The 20,406-nt window shown below is 39.2% G+C and overlaps 1 protein-coding gene across 7 annotated transcripts in view; it reads right to left on the bottom strand.

Moving 5' to 3' along the window:
* tnrc6c1 (trinucleotide repeat containing adaptor 6C1) overlaps positions 1–20,406 on the bottom strand; it is a 104,219-nt gene that overhangs the window by 66,181 nt on the left and 17,632 nt on the right. The gene's annotated exons all lie outside the window — the stretch shown is intronic.

Raw genomic sequence — 20,406 nt, 5'->3', positions numbered from 1 at the left:
TGGCTCTGTGTTTTGATCCTGTTCCATCAGCGAGGGCTAGGCGCATGACCTGCGCTTATCTCTCAGAGCGCCAGAGGCAGCGGTTTCCTAAAAGTCACAAACCAGAACTCTTGATGTGGAAGATCACTCACTTCTATTATACACACTGCTCCAAAACTGCAGGAAAAGGCGTTCAATTTAAAAATAGAGCTTTCACAGAAGGGAAAAACAGAAAAAGCTACGTACCGGAAGGTTTTATTATTTTTAATTTTGCATGATGGGAGGGTTTGAAAGTGGAGGAGCCTGCTGTCATCTGCGTAATACTGTTGCACAATGAATACTACAGCGCAATACATTTTAAATAAACAGAATTAGTGATACAGCTCTCTCAATTGGAGTGTTCTGGAAAAATATGCCTTTAAGTGAAGATGATAACGCTTGCAAGATCATCTAATGGGAGTCACCGTTGTAGCCTTCAAAGCCATCACACTGCAAGTAAATATATACTATAATAACAGACACATTCATAACAATATGACATGTACAATATTTACCAGATTTAGGTGATTTTAGGCTATACTGAGTAAACAAATGTGTGTTCCTACTTCCGAAAACCCACGCATGAGTGTTCCAATCATGGCAGACTTTATAAAAGACAACGAAGATGACTAATTTTGGAAAAATTAGAATTCCCAACCATATATTTTTGAACCTGAATATACAGAGGATGAACTGCTGGTTATAGAAGCAAGCACGTACGGAGGGTGAAAGTGGTGGAGCAGACGAAAGCCGAGAGAGTGAGTTCGGCGTGACTTGGTCACACTGCAAATCTGGAACCTGTCGCTAAACCATGACGAAATTAATAGGTTGCTTACCCAAATCAACTGGAAACGACCTCGGCTCGCTTGACCCAACCGACAACTGTCCATCGTGTAAGTCACTATGATATTGATCGTGACACATGCAGCACATTACTGTACAACTACAGTACATACATTGTCGAGCTAGCTGTGTACAAACAAAACATGAAATGCGGGCTAATACTTGACAGACATTGCAATATGGTATTCATGGTATTCAGTCAGTACAGATTGGTGCCCTATCGCATCGTGTTGTGCATTACAAACTCAAAAGCCATTCAGCTGTTGATGCAGTTGCTAGCTTATCTCTTGACGTAGCTAGCCTACGGCTAAAGCCGTAGCATGACGCTAGCAAAACAGTTCCTTGGTTCGCTCTTACAATAACAATGTTGCTACAGCTTGGTCATTACACAGGTTCCGGATCATAAATTAAGTATTGTTGTAGGTTTTTAGAAGCATTTTTAAAGTGATTTAGAGACAGAATGGATTGCTCCAATCAGCTGCATTGCTAGCCACCTGGAACAAAGCAATTATTACAAGTTAGAATGCCAAAAAACCATTGTCTTATTGTCTCTCATAAGGATTGCGAACAATGGTCAAAATTTCAAAAGAGTGCAGTTCCCCTTAAGATAATGTCTGTACAATATTGATAAAGGTTTTATGATATGATTTACAGTTTGACTCTGGAACTGATTAATTAAAGCAATGTCTATTCAATTGATTAAGGGTTTATGATCATAGCTTGATTCCCCTTCGGGGTGATAGACGGCTGAGTAGCGCTTTTTAGCTGCAGCCGGCCCCTGTGGCTCCAACTCCCTCCCCTCTGTTGCAAGTTTTGTGATTATATGTAACATGTTTATGTGTGCTATGGCTATGAGTTTTTTTTCCTTGGCCTCAGTCTGGACCCCCATCCCGGGAGTCCAGCCTTTGACTGAATATTTTTTTACTCTTCCCCCCTTCCCCAATATCACCTGTTTCCCACCTTTTTCAAAGGGGCGCCGTAAGTGGCTGACCCGTTGGCGGTCCTGTTCTTGTCTCCCTGTAATGTATGTCTGCTCTTAGCGGGACTGTGCCGAAAACGTAATTTCAGTTCTTATATATCTTGTACATGTTAAAGAATGGACAATAATAAAAGCACCTTGATATGGCGATAGATCTTATGGTGATTCATTCTAGTTGGTTTATTTTATATGGTAACAATTAGGGATGTCCGATAATATCGGACTGTCGATATTATCGGCCGATAAATGCTTTTAAATGTAATATCGGAAATTATCGGTATCGGTTTCATAATTATCGGTATCGGTTTCAAAAAGTAAAATGTATGACTTTTTGAAACGCCGCTGTGTACACGGACGTACGGAGAGGTACAGAGCGCCAATAAACCTTAAAGGCACTGCCTTTGTGTGCCGGCCCAGACACATGCATACTTGGTCAACAGACATACAGGTCACACTGAGGGTGGCCGTATAAACAACTTTAACAATGTTACAAATATGCGCCACACTGTGAACCCACACCAAACAAGAATGACAAACACATTTCGGGAGAACATCCGCACCGTAACACAACATAAACACAACAGAACAAATACCCAGTACCCCTTGCAGCACTAACTCTTCCGAGACGCTACAATATACCCCCCCCCCCCCCCCCCCCGCTATCCCCCGCCCCCCCCCAACCCCGCCCACCTCAACCTCCTCAAAGTCTCTCACAAGCTCCTTATTCTTTATTTTAGGGGCTGTCGCTACCATCATAGCAGCTCAAGCTCGCGAGTAGCTGGCAACTCGCCAGTGGTCGGAGGAGCGGTGTGAGCAAGGCAATGTGTCACTACGCCAGAAAAGTAGTTCCTCTGTGTTAGCACTTACAGTAACAATGTTGCTATAGCATGGTTAATATTAGGGATGTCCGATAATATCGGACTGCCGATATTATCGTCCGATAAATGCTTTAAAATGTAATATCGGAAATTATCGGTATCGGTTTCAAAAAGTAAAATGTATGACTTTTTAAAACGCCGCTGTGTACACGGACGTAGGGAGAAGTACAGAGCGCCAATAAACCTTAAAGGCACTGCCTTTGCGTGCCGGCCCAATCACATAATATCTACGACGTTTCACCCACACACAAGTGAATGCCATACTTGGTCAACAGTCATACAGGTCACACTGAGGGTGGTCGTATAAACAACTGTAACACTGTTACAAATATGCGCCACACTGTGAACCCACACCAAATAAGAATGACAAACACATTTCGGGAGAACATCCGCACCGTAACACAACATAAACACAACAGAACAAATACCCAGAATCCCTTGCAGCACTAACTCTTCCGGGATGCTACAATATACACCTCCCGCCCCCACATCAACGCCGCCCGCCTCAACTTCCTCATAGTCTCTCTCAGGGAGAGCATGTCCCAAATTCCAAGCTGCTGTTTTGAGGCATGTTAAAAAAAATAATGCACTTTGTGACTTCAATAATAAATATGGCAGTGCCATGTTGGCATTTTTTTCCATAACTTGAGTTGATTTATTTTGGAAAACCTTGTTACATTGTTTAATGCATCCAGCGGGCCATCACAACAAAATTAGGCATACTTGCCAACCCTCCCGGATTTTCCGAGAGACTCCCGAAATTCAGCGCCTCTCCCGAAAACCTCCCGGGACAAATTTTCTCCCGAAAATCTCCCGAAATTCAGGCGGACTCAGGTCCTCATGGGTTTATTGTTAGGTAGTTTCATTAACGTCCTCCCAGCGTGGCAACAACACACAACAACAGCAGTCACTTTTTTGTATACCGTAAAGCAGTTCATCTGCTGTAAACAGCAATGTTGTTACACTCTTAAACAGGACAATACTGCCATCTAGTGCATTTGATGAAAGCACTTTTGTGCGTGCCACACAATGCATCATCAGAGACAGGGTGTTCAGCATGGTTAGAAAAATAGGGACAGAGAATAGAACAAGGATGGACAATTCAACCCTTAACTCAACAATGCGTAGATGAGTGTTATGTGTGTGTATATGTGTAAATAAATGAACACTGAAATTCAAGTATTTATTTTAAATATATATATATATATATATATATATATACATACATATATATATAATAAAATATATATATATATATATATATATACATACACATAAAACAAATATATATATATATACATATAATAAAATAAATATATATATATATATATATATATATATAAGTATGTATATATATATTTATATATATATATATAGCTAGAATTCACTGAACGTCAAGTATTTCTTTGAAGTGTATATATATATATATATATATATATATATATATATATATATATATATATATATATATATGAAATACTTGACTTGGTGAATTCTAGCTGTAAATATACTCTCCCCTTTTAGCCACGCCCCCGTCCCACCACGACCCCGCCCACCCCCTCCCCCCACCTCCCGAAATCGGAGGTCTCAAGGTTGGCAAGTATAAAATTAGGTATAATAATGTGTTAATTCCACGACTGTGTATATCGGTATTGGTTGATAATTAATTCGGTAATAGATCGGTAATTAAGAGTTGGACAATATCGGAATATCAGATATCGGTAAAAAAGCCATAATCGGGCATCTCTAGTGACAATTGTTTATAAATACTGGGAGTACTGTAGATCCAGAGCAACTTTCAAATCCAAAAGATACCTACCTTTTTATTGACAGAAAATAAGATTGTACAATTTGGTAATACAGTTTGGGTGTTGCTTGCTAGTTGCAAGCATGAGCAGCCGTTAGCAGCACGGAGGCCAGGTTACAAAGGACGTTGGCGTTGTAGTGGAATTACACCCTCCTGTCAGAACAACAGGATTACAGCCCCACGTCTCTCTTTAAACCAGACACTCGCTGTGCAGGACAAAAAGAAAACAGAACGACGCACGCGCCAATGGAGGCCTAACGACAGCAGGCGGAGGACTGGCAGGGATGGGAGACGTGCTGAAGGTGAAACAAGCGTCTGTTGACATGTTCAATTCCCCTGAATATGGGAGGCGGAAAGGTGTGCGTGTATGCACTTTGATGGGGTTTGCTTCCTTAACGCATGTGGGGGGGGAGAGATGGATGGTTGGGGGAGGGTGTGCGAGGCGGCATGCGCTGGGCACGGCGCCAAGAATGCCATCGCTGCAGACCAAACAAGAGTGTGGCAAGCCCTTGGGAGAGCGTTTGCCAGCTACCGCAAGCAGGAGCAGCTGCTGCCAAAGCGACAGTAGAATTCTGCTACAACACATTGTGGAAGCAAAATACTTCTACTGAGCAGAACACATGTCCTTTGTGCTGTAATTTTGCATGTTGTATGTTTAAGAACCACCGATGTAAAAAAAATCTGAAAACGTCGAGTGTCGGCTGAAGAGCACTTAATAATTGATTTTTACAACATTTACCACCACATTTATTTGAGTCCCTTATAGGGTTGTACGGTATACCGATATTAGTATAGTACTGCGATACCAATTAATCATATTCGCCACCCCCCCCCCGCGCCTCTGTCGTCGTCACTACTTGTCATTGCTGGTTTACGAGCAGAGGAGCATGTTCGGCAGCGCACAATCACGGAGTACTTACAAGGAGATACAGTGTGTAGACAGAAAACGAAGAACGGACGCATTTGGCCTAAAAACTAAAGATAAAGGTGAAGTCATAACATTGAAACATCCTCAGGAAGAGGTGCTTTAAGACGTGGCTAGCAGGTTAGCGGCTAATGTCCATCCACAGTGTTTTAGCTACTTCTAAATCACTAATCCTCGCCTCCGTGGCGACAAATAAAGTAAGTTTCTTACAAGTATCATCCCTGCAGGACGAGGAATAGCTAAACATGCTTCACTACACACCGTAGCTCACCGGCGTCACAATGTAAACAAACGCCATTGGTGGATCTACACCTAACATCCACTGTAATGATACCAAGTACAATAGCGTATCTGGTCGATACTACTATGATTATGATATTTGTTAGCATCACAACATCGTCTTTCGTTTTTTTTAAATGTATATTATGTTTATAAACTCAGGAAATATGTCCCTGGACACGTGAGGACTTTGAATATGACCAATGTATGATCCTGTAACGACCTGGTATCGGATTGATACCCACATTTGTGGTATCATCCAAAACTAATGTAAAGCATCCAAACAACAGAAGAATAAGTGATTATTACATTTTAACAGAAGTGTAGATAGAACATGTTAAAAGAGAAAGTAAGCAGATATTAACAGTTAATGAACGCGTAGATTAATAATTCATTTTCTACCACTTGTCCTTAATAATTTTGACAAAATAATAGGTAGATAAATGACACAATATGTTACTGCATATGTCAGCAAACTAAATTAGGAGTCTTTGCTTGCTTACTGTGACGAACGGGGCGCATGGTGATGCGGGGTTTCGTTCTCCCAGGATGCAACGGACTTTGGACACAGCGTGAAGGTAAAAGAAATGATTTATTTAAGAATTAAATCAGAAGGAACAAAGAAAAGGGTGCTCATAGCACATAAGGTAAAAACTAAGGATGGCTAGCGTGGGAGCTAGCGAGTAACAGAGCCTAGCGTGGAAGCTAGCAGGTACAGAGCAAGAACAAAAGTCGTCTACTGTTGCAAAAAGCAAACTACGAAGCAAGACAGAATGACAGGGAAGGCAGGCTTAAATAATAATGTCAGTGATGACCAACAGGTGCGCGTCGGGAACACACGCGGCAGGTGAAAACAATAAGCAGCCATGGCAACAAACTCAGGTGTACAAAACAGGCACTCAAGGAGTCCAAAACTAACAAAAAACACAAGTACATTGAAAACGTAAACAAAAATATGATCCGGGCAGCAGATCATAACACTTACTAACAAAAGACAAGTTGTCTTGATGTTCACTATTTTATTTAAGGACTAAATTGCAATAAGAAACATATGTTTAATGTACCCTAAGATTGTTGTTAAAATAAAGCCAATAATGCAATTTTTTGTGGTCCCCTTTATGTACAAAAGTATAAAAATAATTTTGGTACCGGTACCAAATTATTGGTATCGGGACAACACTTGTCTCTTATTTGTGTGAACATCACTGATATGGAATATCCTGACAATATCCCATCTTTAAATGTGCTATTTAGGGGCGGCATGGCGTAGTGGGTAGAGCAGCCGTGCCAGAAACCTGAGGGTTGCAGGTTCGCTCCCCGCCTCTTACCGTCCAAATCGCTGCCGTTGTGCAGGACACTTCACCCTTGCCCCCGGTGCCGCTCACATCGGTGAATGAATGATGAATGATAGGTGGTGGTCGGAGGAGCCGTAGGCGCAAACTGGCAGCCACGCTTCCGTCAGTCTAGCCCAGGGCAGCTGTGGCTATGAAAGTAGCTTACCACCACCAGGTGTGAATGAATGATGGCTTCTCACTTCTCTGTGAAGCGCTTTCAGTGTCTAGAAAAGCGCTATATAAATCTAATCCATTATTATTATTATTATCAGAGCAGCAACTGGCAGTGCATGACGTTTGTATTGCATGCATAAAAGGTTACATTGGAACAGATCCCTTGTTTACAAATTCACCATCCAAACGATGGGAATACGAAGAAGCAGAGCTTATTTATTCCTACCCCTTTTCCCTATCAAATGAGCCACTAGCAGGGTTGTCACAATAGCATTATTTCAGTACTCAATACAATACCTATTCATTTCCATGATTCTCAATACTTAAAGGGGAACATTATCACCAGACCTATGTAAATGGGTGAATTTTGGCGAATTAAACACCTTTCTATTATTCGCTCTCGGAGCGATGACGTCACAACGTGACGTCACATCGGGAAGCAATCCGCCATTTTCTCAAACACAGAGTCAAATCAGCTCTGTTATTTTCCGTTTTTTCGACTGTTTTCCGTACCTTGGAGACATCATGCCTCGTCGGTGTGTTGTCGGAGGGTGTAACAACACGAACAGGGACGGATTCAAGTTGCACCAGTGGCCCAAAGATGCGAAAGTGGCAAGAAATTGGACGTTTGTTCCGCACACTTTACCGACGAAAGCTATGCTACGACAGAGATGGCAAGAATGTGTGGATATCCTGCGACACTCAAAGCAGATGCATTTCCAACGATAAAGTCAAAGAAATCTGCCGCCAGACCCCCATTGAATCTGCCGGAGTGTGTGAGCAATTCAGGGACAAAGGACCTCGCTAGCACGGCAGGGAATGGCGGCAGTTTGTTCCCGCAGACGAGCAAGCTAAACCCCCTGGATGTCTTGGCTCACACCGTCAAGAGAAGAATATCGACCCTAGCTTCCCTGGCCTGCTGACATGAGGGTATGTCTACAGAATATATTAATTGATGAAAATTGGGCTGTCTGCACTCTCAAAGTGCATGTTGTTGCCAAATGTATTTCATATGCTGTAAACCTAGTTCATAGTTGTTAAGTTTCCTTTAATGCCAAACAAACACATACCAATCGTTGGTTAGAAGGCGATCGCTGAATTCGTCCTCGCTTTCTCCCGTGTCGCTGGCTGTCGTGTCGTTTTCGTCGGTTTCGCTTGCATACGGTTCAAACCGATATGGCTCAATAGCTTCAGTATCTTCTTCAATTTCGTTTTCGCTACCTGCCTCCACACTACAACCATCCGTTTCAATACATGCGTAATCTGTTGAATCGCTTAAGCCGCTGAAATCCGAGTCTGAATCCGAGCTAATGTCGCTATAGCTTGCTGTTCTTTCCGCCATGTTTGTTTGTGTTGGCTTCACTATGTGACGTCACAGGAAAATGGACGGGTGTTTATAACGATGGTTAAAATCAGGCACTTTGAAGCTTTTTTTAGGGATATTGCGTGATGGGTAAAATTTTTTAAAAAACTTCGAAAAATATAATAAGCCACTGGGAACTGATTTTTAATGGTTTTAACCATTCTGAAATTGTGATAATGTTCCCCTTTAAACGATACATGTAAAAAAACTGAACCCATGCACTTTTAAATTTACTACGTTAATGTAAACTGTTCCAAACTGCCAAGGATCTAAGAGCGCTGTGCCTCAACACATAATTAAAATGGCAGTAGCAGCTGCCAGGAAGTAACTATACATTAAAAAAAGAAGAGCAATGGCCTACAACCTTTCAGTATATCAAAACAAACAATACTGTGATTATAAATAAACTAATTAATGACAATCATAGTCAACTATTTACAGTCTAAAAAGAACAGCAGTGGCGCAAAGCCTTCAAGTAACTAAAACAAACAATATTGTCCTAATATTTTCAAGAACCCCCCAACCTCTAGCAAGTAGTGCATACCAGTTGTCTAAACATAAACAAAAATTATCAAGATGTGTACTAAGTACAAGCCACAATTTTTAGCTGGACATCCCAGTAATATGAATAATGAATAATGCATATTACAGTAGTACCTCAACTTACGAACTCAATTGGTCCTATGACCGAGCTAGTAACTTAAAACACTTGAATCTCTAATCAGCCCCGCCCCGTGCAATAAATTGAAAATTAATTTAGTGGTTGCTTAAATCCTTCTGTGTCCAGTTTCTGCATCCCACAGGGATTCTTCTTTTGTGCTTCTGCACCTGCGGTTCCAACACAAGGTTGTAACATTGTTTGTCAACACTGCCTGCTCTCATTTTCTCGCACATTTGACCCTCTGATGTTCTGTGTACCTACACTCTGTCCTCCTCCTGTCTAGGCCTGCTGTGTGTGTGTACGAGTGACTCTACCGGGACGCTACAATATACACCCCCCACTACCCCTTACTCCCCAACTCAACCCACCCCCCAACCCCAACCTCCTCATGGTCTCTCAGGGAGAGCATGTCCCAAATTCCAAGCTGCTGTTTTGAGGCATGTTAAAAAAAATAATGCACTTTGTGACTTCAATAATAAATATGGCAGTGCCATGTTGGCATTTTTTTCCATAACTTGAGTTGATTTATTTTGGAAAACCTTGTTACATTGTTTAATGCATCCAGCGGGGCATCACAACAAAATTAGGCATAATAATGTGTTAATTCCACGACTGTACATATCGGTATCGGTTGATATCGGAAATCGGTAATTAAGAGTTGGACAATATCGGCAAAAAAGCCATTATCGGACATCTCTAGTCAAGACATGTAAAGGATTATTTTAGAGGGTTTTAAAGGCACAATGGATGACTCCCATTAGCTTCACTGTTAGCCATTACAAATTAGAATGCATAAAAAAAAGAAAGACATGTGTTTTTGTCTTACGTAGGATTTGGGAATGATAAGCAAAATTCCCCCAAAAAGTGCGGTTCCCCTTGGCGCAGTCAAACTTGTGGTACACAGCTAGAATGTGTAAACATGCAGTGTCACGATATGACAATACTAATAAAAGCTTTATCCCAAATTTATATTGTTTATCGTCTATATTGGGCAACCCGAATTTGTACATTTCTGATGCGTGGCTTCCAACTGACTATCAATTATGACCCCGAGGAATTAGTTTTTGTGCACCCTTTCTATGTGTACCCCAACGTTTGTAAATGCGCTTTAGCTCTGTGACTCCCAAAAAGCATAATTTTTGGTTTATCTAAGTTTAATAATAGTTTATATCTGTCAAAATAGAATGTTTATTTGGTCATATCTTCAGGGATTTCCTCCAGTAGGCCATCTAAATCAGTGGGGCCAACACTTTTTCTGCAGGCCAGCTACTTTTCAATTGACCGAGTCGAAGGGATCTACCTAATTCATACCACATGAAAGTGGTTGGTTTTTGGCGTTTTATTTGTCCAGCTTCCACACTCATTTTTATATTTTTTACAAGAAATACATTGGAAGCAAACTCTGTAGCTTGCTAGCTTTCTGAGACTCTTATTTTGTTAGCGCAGGCAGGATGAAGCAGCGCTTTTATTGTGAAGACAGGAACTGTGCAGTCGGTCTTCAGAGTTTTGACGGCAGGTACAGAGCGAGAGTGTTGAAATAAAAAGTGTTTCTCGCCTTCCTGTCGGTCATTTTTTCGACCTTTGATCGATCATTCTGTTCAAGGACAGCACAGCTACTTGGTTGCTCAGATCAATCAAACTGATTGATTGATTGGTTGCTCAGACAGCAGTGTGTTGACATAAGTTTTGATTGAGGTTTGTCATTTCTTAAATGGGAAAAACTATGTCAATGTCTTTTGTTTTCATGTTAGCATTTAAGCTAGCGAACTGGCGCCCGTCAGTCTGAATTCATTTAAGTGTAGTTATCAATCACAGTTTTTAATAATTTCAATTTAAAACTGTAATAAGTACAAACCGTCAGGAGTTTTACTACTCATTAATACCGTTTATTGGTACATCTCTATGTACGATACGGTTTTCAACATACTCTTTGGAACGGATTCTTAACGAAAAATGAGGTACCACTGTATTTTATTGTATTTATTTATTATTCGATTGTGGAATGTTGTGGTCCTGTGTAAAAACAGACACAAATGCTGCAATACCTAGGGATGATGTTTGATAAGAAATTATCGAGTTCGAGCCCATTATCGAATCCTCTTATCGAACCGATTCCTTATCGATTCTCTTATCGAAGCCAGATAGGTTGTTGTATATGGGAAAAAAACCACAATATTTGGTTTAACAAAAGCTCACTTTTATTTTATAAGAAAAAAATAAAATAAACAAATTAATATTGACTGTTACCCCCCCCTAAAAAAAATAAAAATATATATATATATATATATATATATATATATATATATATATATATGACTGTTGTTACCCAAAGTATATTAAGTGGGATTTTTCAGAAAAACAAATATATACAGTAACACAAAAACAACCTGTCTCTGTGATCACTATAGGTGTATATATAATAATATAGTGTTAAATAAAATCAGTCCGTTGGGCACAAAACTGAAAATAATACAGCTCTCCAAAAAGTGCACTTCTGCTATTGGAACATACTAACTACACACACTATGACACTAAGAACACCACTGTCATCAATCCACAATTCTTCCCCCCTTACATGAGAGCGAAGCCTGGCAATAATTGCATATTGCCTGTTCTGCCCTCACTATACGTGTTGAGGTTATACAGCTTGGCAGACAGCTAACAAACAATCCAAAGCAGATTAATCCATTTAGGCTCTTTATTGTTGTTGATCTTGCTTTGTCTTTTCCTATCTTTACTTTTTTCTTGCACTGGACTGTTATTTATTTATTTTTTTAAACTGAAATACACACAATGACAAATGTATAAGCTATGTGATTCAATTAACATACTGAAATGTAATACACAATATGTAAATATTAGCTTCACACATATGTACAGTACTATCATCAAACAAATACTTCTGAGTGTTGAAACTATTTCGATGGTGGAAATACACGACTGGCAGCCATTTTAAGTCCTCAAAACATCCATTGAAACAGTGCACAAAAATCGTTTTTCAATAAACATCTTAGTATCAAACTTAAACACTTTCCACCTTAATATTGAGTTACATAAACAAGTTAAACAATTTACTTACAGACTTATCTTTTCCAAGGCTTGTAAGAGCTAACACAACTTGTCTACTTCTCAATTGTCTCAACCCGGAAGTGCCCGAACTAATGACGCGTAGTATTTTCATATCGCCACAAGGTGTCAGTAAGAGTCTACAATCAAATGGGCATACAATTGCAGGTCCCACAGGGCATTTCCTGTACGTGGGAAGGGATTTGTTCCCAGGTATTCGAAAAAAGAACCAACTCTTTTTTTATTTACTATAGTGGCCTCGATAACGGGAACCGGTTCTCAAAAAGAGATTTGAGTCCATTGAATCGGTTCTTTTCTTATCAAACAACCGGGAGAATCGATTTCGAACATCAACCCTAGCAATACCCCACCTTCACTGGCTTCTTTGTGAAAGGCAAGGAGGCTTCACGTTAGATCTAATGCACCGTTTTTGCTGTACCTCGGCCAGTCCTTCACAATGTTGCAGTTTTCCTGCACATTTTGAGCAATTTAATTTGTCCCAGCAGCACTCAAATGCAACGTAACAGTCTAACCAATCAAAGGACTCACTGCATCACCGTCCTCACGTTCATGTTTACATTGACAAAGAGTCATTTATTCAATAATCTATTACATTCCCACTGTTCTCACCAAAAGTGCAGGTAACCTACATACGTGTTGGAACATAAACGAAAGTTTACGATCAACTTTCATCCTTAAAATATGCACCTTTGTGCACGAGAATGTCTACAAATTTTGGACAACAACAATAAGGCAGCCTTTTGTGTTTTTTTCCCAGTTATGCAGACATTGTTTGTGAATTGCGCACATGTGTAAATATGCTGTCATTATGGAGCACACAGTTGGTTAAGATATGTAGTAAGTATACTAGGGATGTCCCGATCCGATATTTGGATCGGATCGGCTGCCGATATTTGCCAAAAATTGCGTATCGGCAAGGCATGGGAAAATGCCGATCCAGATCCAGTTTAAAAAAAAACTCCAACGCACCGATTTAAATAATACATTCCACTTTTCTGCTGCTCCGTAATTTCCGTTCCGCATTTTCCAGCACACCTTCAACACATCCACAATTCTCACGCAGTTGCTTTTAGCTGCTGGCATTACACGACAGGCTCTTCTCACTCTTTCCTGTGTCTCCCTCTCACAAACAGCGAGCGCACCTTCTTACACACGTCACATACTGTCACGACATACGTCACATACTGTCACGTCATACGTCACATACGTATACGTCCTCCCCGAGCAGAGAGGTAGCAGCATGGCTAACGTTAGCTGTGATGCTAGCGCAGCCTTGCGAGCAACGCTCCCTCTACGGTGCGCGCCTGCAATTGCGCACTGTTTAAGAGTCCTCTGCGCATAGCAAATCTATGCCACGCACAAAATCAAATAAAAAAATAAGCGCATAACAATTTTCGACACACGGACATGACAGAGACAACAGTTTTCGTCATCATTGTTCAAATATTATAACGTCTGTCGAGACGCTTATCTCCATTCGGTGCCACACGTCCACACCATCACAATGCAGAGGCAAAAATTTCCACATCAACACCGTATGAAACAATTAGTGATTTTTTTAGTTGTGATTTCCTTCTCTGCATGAAAGTTTAAAAGTAGCATATATTAATGCAGTATGAAGAAGAATGTTTTAATGTAGACATGCAAGCCTTGAAAGAAAATTTTGAAAATCAAGACTACATTTCCTGCAAATGGGTGCATTTCTACCCTATATTTTAACTTTAGATTTATTCTCATATCAAATTCTTTTGGCTGTCTTTTTGACACTTACATCCGGCGCCCCCTTCCACACCCTGGATTATAAATAATGTAAATAATTGAATGTGATTATCTTGTGTGATGACTGTATTATGATGATAGTATATATCTGATAGTATATATCTGTATCATGAATCAATTTAAGTGGACCCCGACTTAAACAAGTTGAAAAACTTATTCGGGTGTTACCATTTAGTGGTCAATTGTACGGAATATGTACTTCACTGTGCAACCTACTAATAAAAGTCTCAATCAATCAATCAAAACACATAGAATCATCATACTGCTGTGATTATATGCATCAAGTGTTCATTCAAGGCTAAGGCAAAATATCGAGATATATATTGTGTATCGCAATATGGCCTTAAAATATCGCAATATTAAAAAAAGGCCATATCGCCCAGCCCTAGTTCAATGATGCCATTTCTGTTTGTCATGTATAATTTTGTCTATTTTGTGTTTATCCTTGAATAAACAGGTCAGTTTCTTGTTACCAACCATTGTGTATTATTCAAACTCCCCTAATTCAGCTGGCTAGTTGTTATCAAGAGTACTAAAACCCTTTTCAACATGATTCTGACAACTAAGTAGGCTAAATAACTTTAAACTTTAATACATGCTCGGATAGGCCAGTATCGGTCAGTATCGGTATCGGATCGGAAATGCAAAAACAATATCGGTATCAGATCGGAAGTGCAAAAACCTGGATCGGGACATCCCTAAAGTATACAAGCCTAATTTTACATTTTTATAATAAAAACATGTATTGAAAATGTATTTAATAGACATGTATCTCACAAAAGGTAAACACCCTTCAACTATTTTTTTTACAACAGTAGACCTTTTCAAGGGAGAATACTAAAAATGAAGCTTAGATATACTTCAGAGCACTGAGTCTACAACTGGTATACAAAGGGTAATTTCTATGAATGTCCTTAAACATAAATTATTTTTTAACTGAATTTTTTTTTTTTCCTCGTGTGAAGGCTGTGATATAATGTTCAGTATTTTCCTTGCAGGCATACACATCTACTTGTTTGTGGCTAAATAAAGCCTATTTTGCACATTTATGAGTGCCAAATTGGTAAGATGCTTTTTCCAGTCTTTTCGTTTATTTTTGTTAATTAAGTAGTTGCATAAATCACATCAGGAAAAAAAACTAAACATGTAGCTTTTAAAAAGGAGGACTTAAAGGGGTGCTTTGAGGAACGCCTCAGTTATGTAAATCACAAGCGTACACCCCAGCGTTCTATGTTTGCTCGTAAGGTTAACATGTCAATGCAAGGATCTGCCAATGTGTGGTCCAAGTTTCTCTATACAACAGGAGCACTGTAGTGTTTTAGGAATTTGCTGCAAAAATGTTTGTCTCTCAAGTTTTTAAATGAACTTACAGGCCGGTATGACATCATTCCCGAACCGATTTGGGGCCCGGGCCACCAGTGAAATAGCCCTGCCTAAACCTATTGCAACTTTTCTCACAATGTTTTAAAAACACCAATAAAACACTATTTAAAAAGAAAATTGGTCTTGAAAGAGAGGTTATGTTACACAGGTGTTCCCTCTTGACCATATAAGACTTCACATAAGTACACTAGAATAAAATATGTGTTGGAAATGATTGGGAATGGCATAAATGGCTGTGTTTAAGAGTTTGAATATAACAATTCCAGTAGCATGCCACACAACAAGAAGAGAGCAACAGCAGCTGCTAAAACAAAACTGCTCGGCGAGCACGGCCGTGCATTTCTGCAAAGAGGATTGGACTAAAGTACTTGAAGCTATTCTCAGAACCAACCACATTAATGCTTTCTGACAACCCAGAGAGAGGAGAAACCAATGGTGGGCTCCAAAAACAGACTTGAGTATATTTTCTGTCAGATGGAAACGGGAAAAATTACAGTGAAATGTAGGGGTGGAGAACACAACAATACTGGGAGAAAATACACGAGTAATTCATAACAATTTTGACCTTTTAATAAAAGGTGTTTGCAAACCACAGTAGGCCACATAGCGCATATTCAAAATACAAATAGGCAAGAAAAATACAAAAATGGGAAAAAAGTAATCCATAACATAATGAGGAAAGGTCGAAATGTGGATACTAAAACACCAATAATAATCATGTATTTTGTATTTTTACTGGACTACAGCAAAAACTGAACCGTGCCAGCACATACCTGATAAACTGACAGAATGTTAATATTTTATTAATAAACGTATTTATTTATTTACAGACAGAGATAATTTTGTATTACATTACATTATTGTTTCTTGTGTTAATATCAGTGTCCGTTCTGCAAAAAGGTCATCCCCAGAAGCACACAGTTTATGTACAGGGACCTACAGGGGCCCTGTGATGAGGTGGCAACTTGTCCAGGGTGTACGCCGCCTTCCGCCCGAATGCAGCTGTGATAGGCTACAGCATCTCCGCGACCCCGAGAGGGACAAGCGGTAGAAAATGGATGGATGGATAAAATAATATTTATGAGTTTTGTCAAGTATAAACACAAGGCTTTAATGCAGGCTGTTTTATGTAAAACGTACTAGCATTTTTAGAAATATAAAATATCACCAAAATATTTGGACATGAGATATGACCTTAAAATCATGGCTCAGCTCAACCTCTGCCTGATCTGAACCAAAATCGATCCCCAGCAACTCTTCGAAGCATCAAACAGGTTTATATGTGGTTATAGTCTATATATATTTTCTCATTCTGTTTTGCACACTCTAGGAGTCAACATGTGCATAGTCATGTACATAGTGTCATGTGCTATATACCAGTGTTTTTCAACCTTTTTTGAGCCAAGGCACATTTTTTGCGTTGAAAAAATCCGGAGGCCCACCACCAGCAGAAATAATTAAAAATCAAACTCAGTTGACAGTAAAAAGTCGTTGTCGCAATTGTTGGATATGACTTTAAACCATGCATCACTGTAGCTCTTGTCTCAAAGTACACTGCAAAAACTGAAATCTAAGTAAGATTAAATATCTCAAATAAGGGTGATATTTGCTTATTTTCTGTCTGATAAGATAATTCTTCTCACTAAGCAGATTTTATGTGAGAGTGTTTTACTTGTTTTAAGTGTTTTGGTCCTAAATGATCTCAGTAAGATGTTACAGCTTGCAGCTGAGATTTGATGACCTATATTGAGTAAAACATGCAGGAAACTAGAATATCAACTGTTGCAAAGCTGTGTCATCAACACTCACACGTATAAAACTACTTTTTTAAAGTAACAATTTCTTATTTCAAGCATGAAAAAAAATTCATGGCTTTGACACAATTGTGTCTCATATTAAAACAGATGACAGCCAAATGGACTTTGCTGTTTTATTTTCAATGAAAAAATAGAAAATATGTACTCATATGTACTCATACAGTTCTTATTAGTGAGAATATACTTATTTTAAGGTATTTTTGGGTTCATTGAAGTTAGCTAATTTTACTTCTTTTGGAAAGTCTTGACAAGCCAAATTTTCTTGTTCTATTGGCAGATAATGTTGCTTAGTTCAAATATAATACCCCTAATTTTTGTATTTTTTTTTCTGGTTTTTGAACACTGACTTTTTGCAGTGTAGGTGTACTGTCACCACCTGTCGCATGACACCCTAACTTATTTGGACTTTTTTGCTGTTTTCCTGTGTGTAGTGTTTTAGTTCTTGTCTTGCGCTCCTATTTTGGTGGCTTTTTCTCTTTTTTTGGTATTTTCCTGTAGCAGTTTCATGTCTTCCTTTGAGCGATATTTCCCGCATCTACTTTGTTTTTATCCTTCTTTGTGGGGACATTGTCGATTGTCATGTCATGTTCGGATGTACATTGTGGACGCCATCTTTGCTCCACAGTAAGTCTTTGCTGTCGTCCAGCATTCTGTTTTTGTTTACTTTGTAGCCAGTTCAGTTTTAGTTTCGTTCTGCATAGCCTTCCCTAAGCTTCAATGCCTTTTCTTAGGGGCACTCACCTTTTGTTTATTTTTGGTTTAAGCATTAAACACCTTTTTACCTGCACGCTGCCTCCCGCTGTTTCCGACATCTACAAAGCAATTAGCTACCTGCTGCCACCTACTGATATGGAAGAGTATTACACGGTTACTCTGCCAAGCTCTAGACCAGTGTTTTTCAACCACCGTGCCGCGGCACACTAGTGTGCCGTGAGATACAGTCTGGTGTGCCGTGGGAGATCATCTAGTTTCACTTATTTGGGTTAAAAATATTTTTTGCAAACCAGTAATTATAGTCTGCACATTATGTGTTGTTGTTGAGTGTCGGTGCTGTCTAGAGCTTGGCAGAGTAACCGTGTAATACTCTTCCATATCAGTAGGTGGCAGCCGGTAGCTAATTGCGTTGTAGATGTCGGGAACAGCGGGAGGCAGCATGCAGGTAAAAAGTTGTCTAATGCTTAAACCAAAAATAAACAAAATGTGAGTGCCCCTAAGAAAAGGCATTGAAGCTTAGAGAAGGCTACGCAGAAGAAAACTAAAACTGAACTGGCTACAAAGTAAACAAAAACAGAATGCTGGACGACAGCAAAGACTTACTGTGGAGCAAAGACGGTGTCCACAAAGTACATCCGAACATGACATGACAATCAACAATGTCCCCACAAAGAAGGATAAAAACTAAAATATTCTTGATTGCTTAAACAAAGCAGGTGTGGGGAATAGCGGTCAAGGGAGACATGAAACTGCTACAGGAAAATACCAAAAAAAAGAGAAAAAGCCACCAAATTAGGAGCGCAAGACAAGAACTAAAACACCACACACAGGAAAACAGCAAAAAAACTCAAAATAAGTCAGGGCGTGATGTGACAGGTGGTGACAGTACACCTACTTTGAGACAAGAGCAACATTGATGCACGCTTGGTTATGGCTTAAAGTCATATCCAACAATTGACTTTAAACTTTTTACTGTCAACTGTGTTTCGTTTTTTAATGATTTCTGCTGGTGGTGTGCCTCCAAATTTTTTCAACGCAAAAAAATGTGCCTTGGCTCAAAAAAGGTTGAAAAACACTGCTCTAGACAGCACAGACACTCAACAACAACACATCATTTGCAGACTATACTTACTGGTTTGCAAAAAATATTTTTTTACCCCAAATAGGTGAAATTAGATCATCTCCTATGGCACACCAGACTGTATCTCACGGCACAGTGGTTGAAAAACACTGGTATATACCAATCAATCAAAGACATCAATCTCAGTATTTTCCTGCGTATCTAAACGACCGATGATTTATTATCACGGTGTAGCTTTGAATATGTGGCTTGTTCTCGCAGGTAAATTGGCTCGTGGTGTATAACTCGCCTCATACATCACCGTAACAGCAAAATATATGCCGCCACACCATAAAATGAGGTTTTTTTTTAATGTGAAAACAGTTTTAAAGTAATATAATGCATTGTAGCGTCCAGAAGAGGACACACTAAGTCTGACGCTCTTTTTAATGCCGATCTTATGCTAACAACCAGCTCAATTCCAACACATATTCCCTTCAGTGCACACACATCCATCTCTGTGCTTCCCTGGACACTTAACAACACTTCGTCATTCTCCGCCAACACGTTGTGTTCACAGACCATGGTAAAACATTTAACATTCATAACACACAAACATACACATTAACACAAGCAGGTCATTACAGTATGATATATATATATATATATATATATATATATATATATATATATATATATATATATATTTTTTTTTTGTTTGTTTTTTTTTTTGTAAATACATATGTATATATATATAATATAAATATAATATATATGTTATATATAATGTATACATAATATATATATTTAAAATAATAGTATATTATAGTTATAGTATATATCGTTTTTCTATTTGCACACTATTGGCTAGTGATGAACCATAAATTCAGCCGCTGAAAAAAAGATGTGAGGACGTAAGCAAGACACACAGGATTGTCTGGATCGGAAGCAGCATGTCTGCGATGTGGACGTACTATAATATATATGAAATACACCCATGGGCAAACGGTAGGAGGACAGTGGCGGCTTTTAAAGTGAGCAAGGCTCGCGGAAACAACAATAACACCAGAAAAATATGCTAGATTTGTTGCTCGTCGTTTTTAACAAAGATAAAGTGACTAAAAAGAATGGAGAAGTCCCTAGACCCTTGAACATTTCTCACCAAAGTACAATAAGCAGAAAAATAGAGCAATTCGATATTATTTAAGAAAAATACATGTTAATAGTACAAACCCCGTTTCCATATGAGTTGGGAAATTGTGTTAGATGTAAATATAAACGCAATACAATGATTTGCAAATCCTT

The sequence above is a fragment of the Nerophis lumbriciformis genome, linkage group LG22, assembly GCF_033978685.3.
Source record: "Nerophis lumbriciformis linkage group LG22, RoL_Nlum_v2.1, whole genome shotgun sequence".
In the NCBI taxonomy this organism is placed as follows: Eukaryota; Metazoa; Chordata; class Actinopteri; order Syngnathiformes; family Syngnathidae; genus Nerophis; species Nerophis lumbriciformis.
This window is presented reverse-complemented; position numbering and strand designations above follow the sequence as displayed.